Genomic DNA, 16,729 nt, shown 5'->3' with positions numbered 1-16,729 from the left:
CTGCAAGGGCCGTGGCTTTTGTGGAGCGATGGGTAACGTCCCTTCGTCGGTGACTGTTGTTGATGTGTGCAGAGGGTCCCTGGTTCGCGCCCGGGTATGGGCGAGGGGACGGTCTAAAGTTATACTGTTACACAGGCTCTGTCTCAGTTAATCCTGAATGAGTCAGCCGTGTTCCATCAGAGACTTCTACACAACCTTTAGAGAATCCCTCTCATTGTTAAAATTCATACTTGTGTAAAAAAAAAAATTGAAATCTTTCTGGGGGTGGTCTCCATCATCAGTGTCTGTGGACTGCCTGGGTGGTTGAGACAGTTATTGTTTTTAATGAGTCCCAGTGTGCCTTGCACTGTGTCGCCGGGAAGTACCCTGATTGGTTTCATCAAAGAGCGCATTTCATTCCCCGTCGAGCTTGTGTTGTGTAGCCTACTGTGGATCTGAGCGGGTCTACTGTATCATCTGTATGTGTGTTATGACACCAAATAGCACAGGAAAGCTCTGAAAAAAAAGGAGTGGGAGGTAGAGAAGTAATATCCGAGCAGCTATAAATATCACTTACTTGAAGAGCTAAACAAAGGTTGAGAGGGGAATTAATAACTCTGGATGCAGGATCAGAGTATAGAGAGACTGTTCGATGACAGAGCTGCGGGTGATCAGCCTAGCAAATTACTTGTTCTTTTTTTCCTTCAATAGATATAGACTACTGAACAGAGAGAGTATTAGTGGCAACAGATAGAGGTTGTGTCAAAGGGCAGTAAGCGAGATTGATTCCTATGCGGCATGTCCTATGGATCCTGGTCAAAAGTAGGGGAATAGGGTGGCATTGGGGGCGCAGACATAGTTCATGGTTTCTATCTCATCAGACCACCTGGATCGATTGCATGCCTTAGTTTAGGGAGACATAAGCTTTGCAACTCACACATGCATGACTAGAAAGTAATTAGACAGAGGAGATGCATAAGTAAATAGGTCTAGGTATGGTTGTGATTTATTTGGCATAGGGGATTGTTCATGCATGGTCTACGTTGGTGGAGCCTCTTGCCAGTTTAACTGGAGAGCTCATGGCCGAGGTGTGTGTCGAGTGAATAATAGCTGCTGTGACACCATAGCTATCTTCAAAGTCTGCTGTCTCTCTGTTCAATGTGCTCGGCTGTCGTCAACCTTATCTCCTAATACATCCAGACAGGTTTTGCTTTGATTCATTGGCTTCGCTCTATCGCCACTAGCCATGGTCATCTGTCATCCCACAAATCTATTCAGTCAATGGTGTAGACGTTACGTTGCAGTGCTTATAAATCATCTCAGTGGATAGAGATGTGACATGAATGGTTGGTGGATAGAGATGTGGGTACAATATGTGTGTTTATTTTTGGATTGGCTCAGATACAATGATGGTCAGTGCCGTTTAATATGATGATTGTTTTTCATGAGCATGGCCTTATTTCTCTTACAGCATTTTGGATGACAAATGTGCTATGGACTGGCTGACAGCGATAGGTTTAGGATACTACATGATACTTGAATTTTCCCTATTCCCATCATGAGGTTGCTACAACCGAGCCTATGAATGAAAGTTTACAATGTAGGTGCACACAGGTCAAGACATTTGAGGCAACAGACAGTGACATCCAATACTTGTTTGCCTTGCACACTCTTGCCTGCATCTCTCTGATCCTTTGATTGGGTGGACAACATGTCAGCTCATGTGGTGAATGTTCTGATAGGTTGGAGGACCTCCTCTGGAAATGATCAAAGTTACTGTGTAAATCTATGGAAGGGGGTGATAACCATGAGCCTCCTAGGTTTTGTACTGAAATAAATGTACCCAGAGGAGGACAGAGCCTAGTTGTCCTCCGGCTACACCATGGTGCTACCCTACAGAGTGCTGTTAATTAAGGCTACTGTAGACCTTCTTTTCAAAATAGTGTGTTTTAATAAATGATTTGGTGATGTGATTATATTTACCATAGTTTTATCTAAAAATGATTACTTTTTAAATGTTTTGCAATTTTTATTTTTATGACATTTACTGAGGAGGATGGTCCTCCCTTTCCTCCTCTGAGGAGCCTCCCCTGCAGATATCCTCCCAAGGTAGGCTACTTCCCATATGAAACCCAATAAAGACCCCACCTTAACTACGTTTTGTTTTCTTGCTGTTGCTTGTGTGTTTTCAGGTGCAGGCAGGGTGAAGTTGCCCCTAGATGCTGATAATGGGTCAGTTTTGCATTTCCCCCTTTAATGGTTAAGGTTAGGATTGGGAAAGGGGAATTGATCATAGATCTGTACCTAGGGAAAACTTTGCCTCATTGCTATGTTTTCATTGGTAGTTCCCCTGTTGCCACGGCACCCCAGTGTTGTCCTTGTTTTTATTCCTCTCAGAGGTCACTGAGAAAGATGTAGACACAGGTGTGTGAAAGAGAATGTCTCAGGGTTAAAGATCACAACTTGTAATATATTTTTTTAACAAGGTTTAATAATGCTTTATAGAAAGTTACAACGTTTAGCTCTTGTCGCTCGTCATCTAGCTAACTATCACTTCTAGCTAGCCTAGCAGTCTCAGTCCGGATGTCTAGTTGTATTCTTTTAACTACACTGTAAGACGTTTCTGTAATTTCAACAGCAAAACACTAGAATGCACAGTAATATTACATTACATATTACATATTAAATACTGAAAATGCATTAATACTGTAGATTGCACTGCATTATGCTGAAAAAACTGTTGGAATTGGAAGCCTGTAAAAATGACTATAACACACTGTGTTTGTTTACAGTAATAGCGTATGCCTCCTCGACAGTGTAATTGCCTACAAATGATCCATTTCAGGTGCCAACCTCATGCTGTCAGTTGAGACACAGACTATTTTAGTATTTTGAAGCCGCTGTGAAATAGAAGAATATTTTCAGCAGCTACTGGGTACGTACTTTGACTTGTTTACAAGTATCTATTTCTAGCCAACGTTGAATTACTGCATGTGTTCTTTGTCAGCTAGCTAGCTAGCTAGGTTAGCAATCGTTTCGGTCTGCTCCAAAATGCTCGTAAATGTCTTGCTGTGAGACCTAGGAAAAAAAACTTCCAAATAATTGTTGCGAATGGCCACGCTGTACCACAGCGTGGGTGCCATGGAGAATAAACTGAGCGCAGATTCATGACAGTTAAGTTATCACCATTACTACAGACAAAGCGTCTTGTTTCTAGCAGTTCAAAAGATATTACCGGTGTGAAATATATTTTTCGGATTGACGGGCCTTTTACACAAAAACCAGTCAATGGACCATTAAACTACTAACGAGCCGCTAAAGCCGACGCGAATGACCAGTGTTTCTGTGTTGTATCGAGGTGTGTACTGACCGAAGGTCTTGTTTCTAGCAGTTCAAAAGATATTACCGGTGTGAAATATATTTTTCGGATTGACGGGCATTTTACACAAAAACCAGTCTTGGACCATTAAACTACTAACGAGCCGCTAAAGCCGACGCGAATGACCAGTGTTTCTGTGTTGTATCGAGGTGTGTGCTGACCGAAGGTGCTTTCCACTGGGCAGCATATCAGGGTTGCCGGGCAGTAGCTAGTAACGTGCACAATGTCCCCCCCCCCCCAGGATTATATTTCAAGTGGGATAGCAGCCCACACAAGCTTGAACGGTAACAACACCGAGAGACAGTGTCCTAATTAGCTGTCACAACTCTGTGTGATTCTGTGCACTCGGCTCTCAGCTGCACAACATATAGTGCCTTCGGAAAGTTTTCAGACCCCTTGACTTTTTCCACATTTTGTTACATTACAGCCTTATTCAAAAATTGATTAAATATATATGTTCTTAGCAATTAACCCACAATACCACATAATGCCAAAGCAAAAACAGGTTTTTAGACATTTTTACAAATTAATTTAAAAAATCAAAAACTGAAATACTTTATTTACATAAGTATTTAGAACCAAGACTCTTCCTAGAGCTGGAGAAGGGCCTTGGTCAGGGAGGTGACCAAGAACCCGATGGTCATTCTGACAGAGCTCTAGAGTTCCTCTGTGGAGATGGGAGAACCTTCCGAAAGGACAACCATCTCTGCAGCACTCCACCAATCAGGCCTTCATGGTTGAGTGGCCAGACGGAAGCCACTCAGTAAAAGGCACCTGACAGCCCGCTTGGAGTTTGCCAAAAGGCTCCTAAAGACTCTCAGACCGTGAGAAACAAGATTCTTTGGTCTGATGAAACCAAGATTGAACTATTTTCCCTGAATGTCAAGTGTCACATCTGGAGGAAACCTGGCACCATCTCTATGGTGAAGCATGGTGGTAGGAGCATAATGCTGTGGGGATGTTTTACAGCGGCAGGGACTGGGAGACTAGTCAGGATAGAGGCAAAGATGAGAGAGCAAAGTACAGAGAGATCAATGATGAAAACCTCCTCCAGAGCGCTCAGGACCTCAGACTGAGGTGAAGGTTCACCTTCCAACAGGACGACCCTCAGCACACAGCCAAGACAACGCAGGAGTGGCTTCGGGACAAGTCTCAATGTCATTGAGTGGCCCAGCCAGAGCCCGGAGTTGAACCCCATCGATCATCTCTAGAGAGACCTGAAAATAGTTGTGCAGCAATGCTCCCCACCCAACCTGACAGAGCTTGAGAGGATCTGCAGAGAATGGGAGAAATTCCCCAAATACAGGTGTGTCAAACTTGTAGCGTCATGCCCAAGAAGGCTTGATGCTGTAATCGCTGCCAAAGGTGCTTCAACAAAGTACTGAGTAAAGGGTCTGAATACCTATTTAAACATCATGTGTGATTTATTTTTAATTTTTAAAATCATTTTTAGAACAAGGCTGTAACGTAACAAAATGTTGAAAAAGTCAAGGGGTCTGAATACTTACCAAAGGCACTGTAGGCTAAGTCATTGTTTTGCAGGCCAGGAGTGTCCTTTTAGCCTCTCCCAACTAACCATTTGTTTAATTTAAACAACATTGTTCCATAATGTTACAGTATTCGCTAAACCTGTTCACTTTACCAGTAGTAAGCAAATATTTGGTGGCACAGAAAGAAATTACAATGTCTGGTAAAATAAGCTGGAAAAAAAATTGGTGGTATTGTGTAGGCTCTTGCAATGTTTTATTAGTTAGCTAGGGTTTGAAGTAGGTGTATCTAGCTGTCTTTTTAGTATGTTTTTCAATACCTCAATTGATTTCATAAACCATATTGGATATGGCTGTACAGGTTCCTGGTTCGAATCAATCAAGATGATGAAACCTGAAGATGGGACAAATTACATGAGAAGGTGGCCCAGAGAAAGCCAACTGTTCTCAACCTCTCCATTGCCCCATTCTTCCAAGAGCTCACTGACTTTGAATGAAGACCTCTAGTGAGGTAAGTACACACACACACACACACACACACAAACACGACACCAGCTTGATTTGTCCATTGTCACCTGTCTGAACCCCCTTACCCCATTAGAGCTGCGCCTTATCTCAGCTCAGGTAAAGCTCCGCCTTATCTCAGCTCACTGGTCACGATGGCAACACCCATCCGTAGCACGCGCTCCAGCAGGTGTATCTCACTGATCATCCCTAAAGCCAACACCTCATTTGGCCGCCTTTCATTCCAGTACTCTGCTGCCTGTGACTGGAACGAATTGCAAAAATCGCTGAAGTTGGAGACTCTTATCTCCCTCACCAACTTCAAACATCAGCTATCTGAGCAGCTAACCGATCGCTGCAGCTGTACATAGTCTATTGGTAAATAGCCCACCCTTTTTCACCTACCTCATCCCCATACTGTTTTTATTTATTTACTTTCCTGCTCTTTTGCACACCAATATCTCTACCTGTACATGACCATCTGATCATTCATCACTCCAGTGTTAATCTGCAAAATTGTAATTATTTGCCTACCTCCTCATGCCTTTTGCACACATTGTATATAGACTCCCCCTTTGTTTTCTACTGTGTTATTGACTTGTTAATTGTTTACTCCATGTGTAACTCTTTGTTGTATGCTCACACTGCTATGCTTTATCTTGGCCAGGTCGCAGTTGCAAATGAGAACTTGTTCTCAACTAGCCTACCTGGTTAAATAAAGGTGAAAAAAAAAAAAAAAAAAAAAAAAGAGTTGCATCTGATCATAGATCCGAATCCCAATTTTGAACTCCCTCACTCTCTTACCAATTTTAATAAATGTATTTTATGTACAAATGTATTGTTTTTCTTACAATTAGATTTCAGGGAGAGTTTCACTGTAAATTTGCAGCATTATCCTGTTTTTCCAGTGTATGAAAGCTGGGCTGAAGCATGTCTCAGGTTACCTCCCAAATGACACTCTATTACACTACAGGATGGCATTTGGGAAGTAATTAGCCTGTGTGTCCCCTATCAACCTTGGTTGACATCTTTAAATGGGACACCTGTTTTGAATGATCTACCTAATTAATGGGTAAATGAGCTAAAGGAACCAGTGTAAGTGACAGACCGCATGAGTTGTTATTAATCAGACAATAATACCCTTCTTTACACACGCATTCAAATGGAAAGCAAATTATATTATGCTCTACGGTGAAATGATGATCACTGAGCAGTTGGTCTGTCATTTGCAAAGCCTGTTTTCATATATTTAAAATGCCGACAGCTGCCGCGTTCAATTGGAGTGTAATCTATCTAACATCATGTTCAACATTTTCAGCTTGCGCCTGTTCTCCAGTGTAATAAATGGTTATTGATTCCGACTAACGAGGAACATGTTATGATAGACCTTGTTTAGTTGCACCGAACCGAGATACAGCTGTTGCAGCATTCATTTTTCAATATGAATTACAATGCAGTATAATCCAATATTGGATTTGGAAATGGAACCAATGGAAGTCCTGCTCAATATACTTCTCTATAGTCATGAGTCATAAAAGGGCAGATGGGATTCTGAGTCAGCCTTTGAGATGTAGTACTTTCTCACACATGCTCACTCTCTTTGGATTGTTATTTCTTGTTTCGATTTTTAATTTTTTTATTTGTGATATTGTATTTGAAAGATATTCTACTGCACTGTCGGAGCTAGAAACATAAAGCATGTTTGCTGCACCTGCTATAGCACCTGCAATTCTGTATACACAACCAATAAACTTTTATTTGATTGGATTTTGACTAGCAGTAAAACCTCTAAAGCAGGCTGCATATTCAGAGCTTTGGTACTCTGCCATGGATGGTGTGATGGCAGATGAAGCAAAGCCACTGCTATGAAACAGAGCAAATGCTCTGAAGACTACAGTGTATATTGACATTGAGTGGTTATTGAGACGGGTAGAGAGAGCAAAGCGGCTGTGAAAGGAGGGAATATTTATGATTTAATTATTTCAGAGACACTAGTGGGGACATATTCGCCAGCTGCTTTTTGGGGAGAGGACGCTCTGTTCTGAGTGTTCTCGGTGAGGTCAGGGCTAAATTGAGGTCAGGGCTAAATTCTTCCCTTTAGGAGTAGACAGAGACAGGTGGAGAACAACTGTGTTGTATTCATTAGGGCACACCGCAGCAAAATGCTTTGCAATGGAAAACTAAAACGAGTGTTTGTTATTGGACAAGTTCAGGTATTCCCTCCCTGTTTCAGTCCATTTTCTTCCGTTTGGTGCCTAATGGATAGCACCCAGATGACACTCTGGCACTCTAAAAAACACCAGGCTCATAACTGATCAGGTGTTCTCGAGGAATCTTTTTACTTTCAGGAAGTTGTTGGGTGCTCTAAGAACATAGACATTGATGATGATGATGATGATAGAACAAAATCAAATCAATCCAATAACACATCTATGGAAAAGTATCACTTATTACTGTGGGTAAGAACCTTCTTTATGGTAGCCAACCTTTGGGAATATTTGGGATCTACTATCAAGATTTAGCACACAGAATTGTGATAGGGCTACATCCCAAATGGCACCATATTCCCTATGTAGTGCACTACTTTTGACCAGAACCTTCTGTAATTTATGCATGAAATAAGGAATAGGTTGCCATTTGGGACCTATACAGGGACATTTTTCAGGTATGTCAGTATCATTCCTCCTGACTATCTTGCTTCAGGGGGACTGTGTCCTGGTATTAAGTGTAAATTAGAGGGAACTGATTAGAGGAGGTCACTCACAAGGTCAGTCCTGTACGGCGGTGTCACTGTGTATAATGAGGACACTAATGCGCTAATAAGCATTCAGGACACTGTGATCCCGTCCCGATATGGCGGCCGGACAGAGGAATTCATCTCTGCAATTCCAGGCCTGATTAAATGCAGTAATGGATTTGCTAGCGCTATTGATTAACACTCTGGGCCATTTCAGTATGCACCGTAGAAACAAAATAACTTCCTGTCAGACAGAGCCAGAGTGTCAGACATGATTCTAACACCCGGTATTCAGCTTTCAATAAACACCAGTATTGGTATGTGAGGATTCAATTGTGGTTAGCTCATAAGAACCAGTTGTATCCCATGCAAAGCGAGTTACAGTAGTGCGTGCTTACATTTATGTATACGTGGCCGTAGCAGGAATTAGACCTACTATCTATCCTATCCTGCACCAAGCACCATGCTCTACCAACTGAGCCACACTACTCTGTTAAAAAATAAAGGTGGAAGTTCTCAAAATAACCAAATAAGGTTCTTTAGAGTGATGCCATAGGGTAACAATTTTAGGCTCTCTGAAGAACATTACATGGGATGGTTCTTTAAGAACCACACACAAATCCCAAACCAGAAATGTTTGGGAGATGAGCCTTATTTGGATATTTCCCAGGGTGCCTTTTGAGTGCATTATAGAGTTCCCAGAAGTGAATATGTTATCATAAACATTATATTATTTAAAACAATACTTATTTGATAAGGCCTTATTTTGAAGGCCTAGTTTTACCCTAATACGGTGGCCTGAATATCATAGCTTTTACTGTCCGGACTGTTGGAAGAACAGACATTTCTCAGCATTGACGTACAGGTCATGCAGTCGACCAAGCACCTTGCGGACCAGGGACACATGCTTGGCGCGTGTAGCGGAGTATTTCAGAATGTCGTCGATATACACCACTACACCCTGCCCGTGCAGGTCCCGGAAAATCTCATCTACAAATGCTGGGAAGACTGATGGAGCATTCATCAACCCGTACGGCATGACGAGGCACTCATAGTGCCCAAAGGTGGTACTAAATGCCGTCTTCCACTCGTCCCCCTCCCGGATACGCACCAGATTGTAAGCGCTCCTGAGATCCAATTTTGTGAAGAAGCGCACCCCGTGCATTGACACGATCGCACTGGCTATGAGAGGCAGCGAGTAGCCGTACCTCAGAGTGATCTGATTGATACCTCGATAGTCAATACACGGGCGCAGACCTCCATCCTTCTTCACAAAAAAGAAACTCGAGGAGGCAGGTGAAGTGGAAGGCCGAATGTATCCCTGCCCCAGAGATTCGTAGACATATGTTTCCATAGCCGCCGTCTCCACCTGTGACAGAGGATACACGTGACTCCTGGGAAGTGCTGCGTCTACCAGGAGGTTTATCGCACAGTCCCCCCATCGATGGGGTGGTAGTTGAGTCGCCTTCTTCTTACAGAAAACAAGACCCACCGATGGAAACACCTACACACCTCCCTGAGCACTTTCGTGACCATCCCTTGAGAGCCCTCTGTTGCCATGAAATAGTGGGGTCATGATAGGTCAAACAGGGTAGGCTCAGCACCACGGGAAATGCATGAGAATCAATAAGGAAGAGACTGATTCTCTCCTCAAGACCCTCCTGCGTAACCATGCATAGTGGAGCGGTGGCCTCCCTAATCAGCCCTGACCCTAATGGTCGACTATCTACGGCGTGCACAATGGGTATCCCTAAACTATGGGCAAATGAACGGTCAATAAAGTTCCCAGCTGCGCCTGAATCTACTAGCGTCTTATGCTGGGAAGGGAAAACTCAGGAAATTCTATAAACACAAACATGTGAGCAACAGGGGGCTCTGGGTGAGTCTGGTGCCTACTCACCTGGGGTGACACGACAGTGCCCTGCCTGCTGCCTCGACTCCCTGAGGAATCTCCCCAGCACCGACCAGCAGAGATGGTGCAGGGAATGGAAGTCCAAAGCAAAGTCCTGTGTGGTCCTCGTCCCGTGCCTTAGGTGAAACAATCGTTCCCCTGCCACTCTACACTCTGGCGGATGGTCGAAAACCCCCCGGAAGCGGCAGGTGAAATCCTCATAGTGGTCCCTCCTCCATACGGCGTTGGCCCACTCCAGAGCCTTCCCGGATAGACAGGAGACGAGGGCGGACACTCTCTCGTGTCCTGAAGGAGCCGGATGGACGGTCGCCAGGTAGAGCTCCAGCTGGAGTAGGAACCCCTGGCACCCGGCAGCCGTCCCATCATATTCCCTCGGGAGCGCGAGCCGAATCCCACTGGGACCAGGTGAAGGAGGGGTGGACAGCGGTGTGGGTTGTTGTGATGATGATGGGGATGCTGGACAACCTCCTCTCTCCCATCGCTCCATTGTTTGCAGCACGTGATCCATGGCTGTGCCGAGACTATGCAACATGGTCGCATGCTGCTGGACGTGCTCCTCTACTAACAAAGGAGGGCTTTGTGCACCTGCTGACGTCGACCGCCGAACGCCGCCCGAACAAGGAGAGGGACCAACTTTGGCGGATGTCGTGACATTAACAGTGGTTGGCATCCAATATGTTGCATTACCACCCCGAACTGGATAATACAAATCCATTATACTTTGTGATACGCAAACAAACAAAAATATAACACCCTTCAAACTAACCATTACACTCATTAAAAATCCATTACCCCATTCCACTACTTAGACCCTATCTGCTCCAGCACCATGCAAACGGCATAGGAGGATGGGACACCACCACTCAACACACCCTGTAACACTTCTGAAGTCAAATCTCTTATACCCAAATATTTATCTGCAGCTGCCACCACACTGTTATTTTCTGTGATTTCCAATCCATTTCTGCAGTACAGTTAATAACCATTGCTATGAACGCTAAGAAGTCAACCTTACAAAAGCATTCATCACTCGTTGGCCTATCCCGCTGTGCTGGCACAGATCTACTACTCACAAGGATCCTCTCAGGATCCCTAACCCTTGAATCATCCTCCTCTACTTTCTTCACTTCCTCGTAATACGACACCTTTTGCACTACTCTGACTAGCTACCTCAACCACCCTCTCTCGCAACGGACATTTCCGATCCCCAGCATCATGGACACTCCTACAGTTGACACACACAACTTTATCCACCGAAACTACACAATCCTCTGTCCCATACCCTCTTGCATATTTCCCACATCTTGGAATCTCCCTCCTACACACTGTTGCAACATGACTCCTGAAATAACACATTGGATTCGCCACAAACACTCAGAATAACTGACTCAAAACTCAAAATGACTGAAAGTGACTCTTCTATTTCACCACTCTCACCACATGGTCTGCGTGCGCACCAAACGGCGTGCACCACAAACACCAGGAATCTTCAACTTCAATTGCTCCACCTCCACACTTAACGCTACCTTAGACATCACTTCTTTCAATGGTGCCCTATTTCTAAGATCAAAGCAAGAAATAGATCTTGATCCAAGTTACGTGACACGGAGTGCCCGCTCCATCTGGTCAGAAGAAACACAAACGCATATCACAAGTCCACTACAGGTTACCTAGGTTACCTTCACTGATTCAACTGCACCCAACTCCTTTCCCACCGCCCTGAAACCACAAATGGATCCGCCGAAAGGCAAGGATCCACTTTCTCAACAAAATGTCACTCTTACTGGATCAGATTCTTCTTTATCATGTCAATCGATGCCAAACTCAGGCTCCGAGCTATTCACCACACCTTCCACCTCACTTAACTCGCCCTCATTCACTTCCATTTCACCTCCAGAAATTGGTCGGGTGCACTGCTCACTCTGTTTGCAATTGACACCAATATTATTGGACACCATCTCTGATTTGATCACCATCTGCCTAAAATTCAAATCCAACCTCTGCTTTTCTTATTCTCTTTGACCTCTTTCTCCTCTTTTTTCCCCTCCATTCCTCCTCAGCGATCCACCTTTCTTTGTCCCTGTCCCAATATTTCTCTTCTCCCAACTTTGCTTCCAACCCGGGGCATTCTGGGATAAGTCCATCTCCAGTCAGAAGTCTTCATCTACCGCGGGAAACGAACAATTCTAAAAATCAACCTACAATAGAGCATGCTAGGAAATATGATAATAGGGTCACAGTTTTGGTTCAAATCTTCTTATTACATTTTTTTTCTGATTGCTTAGGGACTATCTTTGAAACTATAGGTTATTTTTGCAAAACTCTACACACCAATCCAGCAAAACATTATACATCTCTTGCAAAAGCAAACAATTCTTGCAAAACTCTTCAAACTCTTTAAAAAAATGTGTTTTTTGCGTCAATACAATACACACAAACCATCATTTGAATAAGCACACGAAGCACCAACTACGCACTGATAGTTTAAATGAAAAACATTTGTGGCTTTTTCTTTTTCTGTGAGCAGGGCATAGCAGTTTGCAATAAAGTTTTGTCATACATGTAGTAAACACACATACACACAGGTATCCAAATGTGTAAAGTATGGACAAAACAATGTAAGACAAAAACAATGTAGCACAGTATGAAAAGACAGGGATCAGTCAATATTATGTAGCACCATACACTTCCAGATCCAATACCAATGATAATATAGCTTACCTGCACATATTCATATCTCAGTTGTTTTACACGGTCTGAGTTTCTTTCGAAAGGGACTCTGTACAGCTGCTTCATCCTAATTCTATTGCGTTTCGGGTAGACGAGACAGTGCAGAGAGATTCACTCTGTTGACGTTTTGGAATATGGTGTTATCTGCTATTATGTGGTCCTGCAGTCCGATGCAATTATTTGCAATGACCAATGTGGGTCTCCTGCTCTTGGGTGAACAGTCGACCTCTTCCACCAGATACTGGTTTTCTTGCAGTTCTGTAAAAACATTTGAATGGTTTTAGTGAAGATCCTTCTCATTATGAAAGTACATTACATATTACTGTACCAGTAAGACTACAGCACTTACAGTTACTTACCGGTTCTCATTTCGAAATATCCAGATGATACCTGCAACAGTATAGCGGCTCAGATTTGGTTGAACCCGTTTCCCAGTCTCCTTCATGCTCATCCCATGGTTGACAACATGGTCAACCATAGTCACTCTGATTTCATCAGTTATTGTGTTCCTGACTCCCCTTCCTCTCCCCCGTCCTCCTTTTACTTTTTCACCTCCTCATCCTACTCCTCATCCTCCTCATCCTCCTCTAGTTCTCACCCCTCTTACTCTCTGACCAATATTGGCCTCCATTGTTGTCCAAACCAAATGTTTACCTGTGGCCTATTTATAGTGCTCAAGCTCTGATTCGTAAGTGAACTCATTATCTAAAGGTGTTTTCACATGTGTCAATGTGGAAAGGGAATTGGCGAAATAGTGTAGCAATGCAGAGACCAATGTTTACAGTTTTGCAAAAAGTGTGTTATAAAATTACAAACTGAGTGTAAAGCTGAGAATGTTCAGTTTGGCACACTTGGTAAATGCATTGGCTAGAAGTGTAAATGGTTTCAGAGATAGTGCTTCAAGAATCAGTGTTAGTGTTTAAGCATTCATTAAAAAAAGATGAAAACTGGGGTTATTTTACATCGCTGAGTGTTTATTTAACTCTTTACAGTGTTAATGTAACTCTTGAATCAACACTTTAAATGTTAGACTGAAAGGTCAACACTAGTTAACTCTGACCAATTGGCTGCAGGATTCCATACAGTTCAAGAACCTTTCAGAATTCTGAAAAAATGTAGCTGCCACTTCAAGAACTCCCCACTTAACTTATGTTTTTTTTTTTTTTTTGGAGTTCTCCAAGGAACCTTAAGAGCTGAAGAAGAACCATTTAAGAACCTTCATTTTATTCAGTGTACTGTAGAGTAAGCACTTAACTAGAGTATACATACTGTAGTAGATAATGGCCATAATATTAGTTGTTTTATGTAATGTTTCATCAGTAAAAAAAAAAAAATTAAGACCTTGTAACGGTTCTCTTGTGGTGAAGGAGAGTCGGACCAAAATGCGGCGTGTAGATTGCGATCCATGTTTAATAAACAAACGTAAAAAACACGAATCAATACAAAACAAAGAACGTAACGAAAACTGAAACAGTCCTATCTGGTGCAAACACAGAGACAGGAACAATCACCCACAAACACACAGTGAAAACCAGGCTACCTAAATATGGTTTCCAATCAGAGACAATGACTAACACCTGCCTCTGATTGAGAACCATATCAGGCCAGACATAGAAATAGACAAACTAGACATGAAACATAGAATGCCCACTCAGCTCACACCCTGACCAACCAAAACATAGAAATATACTAAGTAAACTATGGTCAGGGTGTGACAGACCTTCCTGCTTTGGTTTTGGTATTGTATTGGCTTTCTTTTGAATCAGTTGTATCAGATTGTGTTCTAACAGATATTGGGTAAAAAATACTATATAATATAATTGTCACGCCCTAATCTGTTTCACCTGTCATTGTGATTGTCTCTACCTCCTCCAGGTGTTGCTGATTTCCCCCATTTGTATTTATCCCTTGTTTCCTGTCTCTCCGTGCCAGTTTGTCTTGTCTGTTTTTCCAAGTCAACCAGCGGTTTTCTCGTTCTCCTGCTTTTTGCTATTCTCCTTTGTTCTAGTCCTCCCGGTTTTGACCCTTGCCTGTTTCTGGACTCTGTACCTGCCTGCCTGACCATTCTGCCTGTCTTGACCACGAGCCTGTCTGCCACTCTGTACCTCCTGGACTCTGATCTGGTTTTGACCTTTTGCCTGTCCACGACCATTCTCTTGCCTACCCCTTTGGATTAATAAACATTGTAAGTCTCCAACCATCTGCCTCCTGTGTCTGCATCTGGGTCTCGCCTTGTGTCATGACAGTATGATATGATGATATGGTGTTAATAATAATAGGTTACAGTTTTTATCTCTTTGGTGCAATTTTCACAAGTATGTGGTACATTTTCACACCTCTTTGTACAAAACCGATAATGAAAAAGGCAGTGGTTTGAAAACTCTTGAGGACATTTGCAATTGACAAGGACAACGCACAAAACCATATGGTCACTTTTTCACCAAACTTCAGTTTTTCATCTAGAAATACACATTTCACATTGCAATACATGTTCATATAAGATAATTGCCTTTCACAATGCAATGCTTACATTACTTTTGATATGATTATTTTCTCCTCTTCAGTTAAAATACATTTGACTATTACTCAATCGGACTCCTCTTACTTTTTTATTTATTTGACCTTTTATTTAACCAGGTAGGCAAGTTGAGAACAAGTTCTCATTTACAATTGCGACCTGGCCAAGATAAAGCAGATAAAGACTTGATCAATTAAACGTTTGGTAAACCAATAGGTTTTACACAGCTTCACTAAAATTAAATTGGCCAATACAGTAATATATGCCATTTACGAAGCAGACAAAGTGACAACAGTCCACACATTTTGGTATGTGACCCCAGTGGGAATCGAACCTACCAAAACTGGTGTTGCTATTGCCATGCTCCTATGAACTGAGCCACATACAGGACCACTACAATACATAAGTACAATACACAGTTACAATACAGGTAGTAAGTGTGTGATTGCCATCACCATGACCGTACCACCCTCATTCAGGCCATGGATGATTATTATTAATTATTATTTCAATCCAGACCTACTGTATATCAGGCTTGGATTCACCATGCCAAAAGTTTTTTTTTTTCCCAGGTGCAAGAACAAGGAGGATATTTACTGTGATTTCAATGAGAACCTATGACCAAATGCCAAAGACAGGCTTGAAACAAACTAGAGCGTTCTAAACATTGTTTCTTTTATTTATTTAATTTGATTACATTGTGAAAGATGTCACCACACCTTTGATCAGATATGGGATAGAAATTATGGAAATGTGATCTTCAGACTTTTTAAAATGGGTAGTATTACCTAATGTGAAAACAGTGTAATGTACTGTAATTTACACTACTGTAACATACTACATTGAAATGGCAATTTTTAAACATGTATCTTATATTTTTTCTGTTGGATTAAATGGTTAATAAAATAACTCAATTGAGAAGATATTATGTTGTGTTTTGGTGATTAAACCAATGTTGTGATAACATGCGTCTTGGTGAGAGGTCTAGGAGTCAGGCGCAGGAGAGCAGGGATGTCTGAGAAGCGTGTTTTAATAATATAGTCCACCAATACAAACGGCACAGAAAAAAATCCCAAAACTACGCTCTCGAATACTCACGGAGAAACAAACACAGTTCCGACACTTTACATACACGTGCGTAATAGCGAACAAACATCAAATACACTCGAGCGCAATACACACAAGTCTAATCCTGCACGAATTACGGCAGGTAACAGGTGCCCTATATACCAACAGAAATCAAAGCAATTGAAAACCAGGTGTGAAAAGGAACACAGACAAAACAACCAGAAAAAGAAAAAGGGATCGGTAGCGGCTAGTAGACCGGCGACGCCGAGCGCCGCCCGAACAGGGAGAGGAGTTACCTTCGGTAGAAGTCGTGACAAATGTTCTCATATTTAATGGTACATTTATCATTTGGATCAATGGTTGTGTGGTGAAAGATGTCTACAAACAAAATGAATGCACAATGAAAAGTGTTGAA

The 16,729-nt window shown here is 42.4% G+C and overlaps 1 protein-coding gene and 1 long non-coding RNA gene across 2 annotated transcripts in view; both read left to right on the top strand.

Annotated features, from left to right (window-relative positions):
• LOC109909317 (receptor-type tyrosine-protein phosphatase N2) overlaps positions 1–16,729 on the top strand; it is a 276,630-nt gene that overhangs the window by 2,167 nt on the left and 257,734 nt on the right. The gene's annotated exons all lie outside the window — the stretch shown is intronic.
• LOC116354779 (uncharacterized) lies at positions 2,708–14,782 on the top strand. The gene is made up of 3 exons (XR_004204014.1): positions 2,708–2,914; positions 5,207–5,356; positions 14,737–14,782. It is a non-coding gene; the product is annotated as an uncharacterized LOC116354779 (long non-coding RNA).

This window comes from Oncorhynchus kisutch, linkage group LG18 (genome assembly GCF_002021735.2).
Source record: "Oncorhynchus kisutch isolate 150728-3 linkage group LG18, Okis_V2, whole genome shotgun sequence".
Classification (NCBI taxonomy): Eukaryota; Metazoa; Chordata; class Actinopteri; order Salmoniformes; family Salmonidae; genus Oncorhynchus; species Oncorhynchus kisutch.
The sequence above is the reverse complement of the archived record's forward strand: the minus strand, read 5'-3'. Positions and strand labels throughout refer to the sequence as shown.